Source organism: Callorhinchus milii, unplaced genomic scaffold (assembly GCF_018977255.1).
Source record: "Callorhinchus milii isolate IMCB2004 unplaced genomic scaffold, IMCB_Cmil_1.0 Scaffold15, whole genome shotgun sequence".
Taxonomy (NCBI): domain Eukaryota; kingdom Metazoa; phylum Chordata; class Chondrichthyes; order Chimaeriformes; family Callorhinchidae; genus Callorhinchus; species Callorhinchus milii.
The window spans coordinates 16357204-16360741 of NW_024704756.1; positions in this window are offsets into that span (position 1 = coordinate 16357204).

The window sequence follows — 3538 nt, forward strand, 5'->3', positions numbered from 1 at the left end:
ATGTAAGGGGGGGGGGGGGGGGGAGGGGGTAACAGGACTTTGTAGACACCTTCTATCCAGGACTCGCTCTACACAGAGCTGTTTATTCTGTGAAGGGCTTTGAAACATCTAGAAGACATGATAATGCGCTATATCAAAAGCCAGGATTATTATTATTATTTTCCCAGGGCTGTCTCTACACAGGGCTGTTTACTCCGGCTGTCTCTACACAGAAAAGAAAACATTACAGCGTTAACCTTGGCTGTTGGGCAGGATCAGCCTATTAGGAGGAAAGCTGAGGATGATTGAAATGTTCCATGACCCATAAAACTGAACGCAAATTCCATTTCGTAGAGACCTTTAGATTGTCGCAAATGTCTCTGTCAGCACGCCTGACCTGCAGGGTCTTGTTTGTATATTGAAGGAAACCCAATTTGCGCACAGCAATTTCTCACAAACAGCCATGAAGCGAGCGACTGGTTTTATCTGAGGAATTGTTGGCCAGGACACCGGGAGAGAGAAACTCGCGGCATCTGTAACGTCCACCCAAATAGGTACAGACAGGAGCTTAGGTTGCTACCGTCTCATCCGAAGGACGGCACCAATAATAGTAATAATAAACCTTGCACTTGATATTGCTCCTTATCAAGTCATTGAGATGTCTCAATAACAATGCAGAGCCCAACCCAATCCAACCCTGAGTGTGAATTCAGAGCGTCCCAACCGAGCCAGGCTGACAGCTTTTTTTAATATATATATTGGTATTTGTTTTCACCGGGGGGAGGGGGGGGAGAGCGAGCCGCTGTCACTAGCTTGAGGGCCCTCCTTTGTGCTCAGTTGAAGAGGCCGTAAAACAATAGAAACGATCCCATTAAGTCATCCGCAAAATGATGCAAGTTTATAAGACGGGTTGATGCTGCCCACAGCCTGTGCTGACTCGGCTAAAGACAACAGACTCCCTCTTGCTGATGAGTTCCCTCTGACTGCTCCGGAGGAGAGGGGAAAGCTAGTCGATTGGCAGGGAAGCTGTTGGGGGGGAAAGAGAGGGAGAGGGGGGGTGGGAAGAGGGGGGAGGGGTTGTGACATGAGCAATGGGTTCACGGTGGGGGTTGTAACCTCGCAGATAGCGTCAGGAAGCAGCGCCAGTGCTCTGGCCCTGGTGAAAGTCTGCCCCAGGCACTGCAAGCTGCCTGTCTGCCTATCAGTCTGTCGGAGCGATCTGTTTATCAGTCGCTCTCAGCCAGCGAGAGCCAGCTGTTGGAGCGTCGTATCTCACACAGGCTAATGGGCGATCACTGTCTGGCTCCAGCTCACTCAGTCGCTACCTCTCCCCGCCTTTCACCAGAAAATCGGAGCCGGCGATGATACCCTGAAACACTCCCGACAGCTTAATCGATTGGAAACGGAACCTCGGGAGACACAGTGAGAGAGAGAGAAAAAGAGAGAGGAGAGAGAGAATCTCACCAACTGCTAAACTCCTCGCTCAGGTAATGCTTAACTTTCCCCTGAAGAAGATTTCACAAACTCTCTCTCTCTCTCTGAGTTAATGGCTGACGTCTGACTTGCGTTCCGCTCTGAGCTGAACAATGACCGACTTCTACGTCAAACCATCGGACAATTTCACCGGCCCTCCCTTCCACTTCCACCCACCGAGCGAGGGACCGGACCCTGGCTTGGCTAAAACGCCCCACATCTCCACCTATGTGGCTATATTCATCAGCTTGCTGCTGCTGCTCCTCTGCCTCATGGTGCTGGTGCTCTACCGCTTAAAGCACGTAGTGGTTCCAATTTCCTCGCCAGCCGAGAGCGAGGACAACACAACCAGCTTCACCGGGGTGGACATGCACGGCTTCTAGATCCCTCTCGGCCACAGGGGCCTCACTGGCTCACTGATCGGGAATGGATAATCAGCGGAGGGAGAGAGAGAGTCGGAGTTCAGGTCTTGGTGACTGGCCCTGGATACTGCACGAACGACAGCAACAACTTACATTTACACAGCAGCCCTCGTTCAGGGTAGAGTCCCAGAGCACCTGGCAGTGGTGGTGCCTGTCGCCAAGCTGGGCAGAGTTGACTGTAAGCACGGTCCAAGAGGAAGGTCTTCAGGCGTGACCTGAAGATGGAGAAGGAGGGGGCAAGGCGGGGGGATTGAGGGAGTGAGCTCCAGAGTTTCGGGGCTCCCAATGTGCGATACTCTCGTTGACCATCTCCAGCGGCCACGGAAAGAGCTCGGCTCTGGATAAACCAGACCAGAAATTGCCGCAAACAGCAGCCGAAAAGGTTTTGATGCCTGGCCCAGCCTGGACACACACCTCACTGGGTTCCCAAGTTCATTCCTTTGGTTTGTTTCGCGATCCTTTGGGTCTCGCTGGCCTGAAATGAGAGACGGTTGGGAGGTGAAAAGAGCAAAACACGGCTTGTAATATTATCACCCGTGATAATTATCATATCGGCCCACAATGCAATCAATATGATCTATAATTAAAAGTGTCTGCCCAACTCGCACCCCCCCATCCCCCAGGCTGGTGATATTACTAGCCAATATTTTGATGAAAGTGTTAAATCAATTCATCATCAATGATAATATCACGTTGGAATTTCAGCCACTTCTCCTCCAACCACCAACAATAAAACTGGTAACATTTTCTTTTGTACTTGTGGCTCAATTTCACACCTGTGCGCTTTCTTTCTTTTTATTTGATTCCATTTTCACAACCAAGAACAGCCTGCTGGCGCGTGCCAATAATACTGGACCGTAACAGCCTCCCCTAAATACTTGCCTCTCGTAGGAAGCTCCGCCTTTGGAAGAAGATGGAGCAATTACAGTATAATCAGTGGAGTCCTGTAGCTCAGTGGTTAGAGCACTCGCTTTGCGAGCGAGAGACCTGAGTTCAATTCCAGGCAGAGGGCGAAACCTTGGGCAAGTTTCCTTACTCCACACAGAGCCTAATAATAATCCCTCCAAAAAAAACAAAAACAATAATAAATTGGTCATTTTCAATCTACGACTGTTTGTGGGACATTGCTGTGCGCAATTGGCTGCCGCGTTCGCCCACAAATATACAGTCAATTCACTTTAGTGTGTTCTGTGAAGCGCTTTGGGACGTCCTCCCGACGTGAAAAGCGCTATATCAAATGCAAGGATTATTATTATTATTATTATTATTATCAAAACAATCCGGTCAGGTCAATCTGTGCTTGTTAAAGTTTACACACGAAATGAAAACTTCCGGGGGTGGGGTGGGGGGGGTTAAAACACACCACAACATGTTTGATCTTCTGTTAAGACGCGATACGGCGCTATATCAAATGCAAGGATTATGATTATTATTATTTGTTTAGCGATAACAATACGGGAACTCAAAACGTGTGCGACAGAGGGGCCGGAAACCGGCCGCCGGCGTAGGAATCGCCTCGAAGCGCGTGACAGAATGTAGCGTAACGCGAATCGACTGTGCGTTTTGTGGGCGAAATAATCAAATGCAAAGATTATTATTATTATTATTATTATCATCGTCATCATTGCAAGTGGCCCCGCCCCCTCCAGCTGCCACTCGGGGAG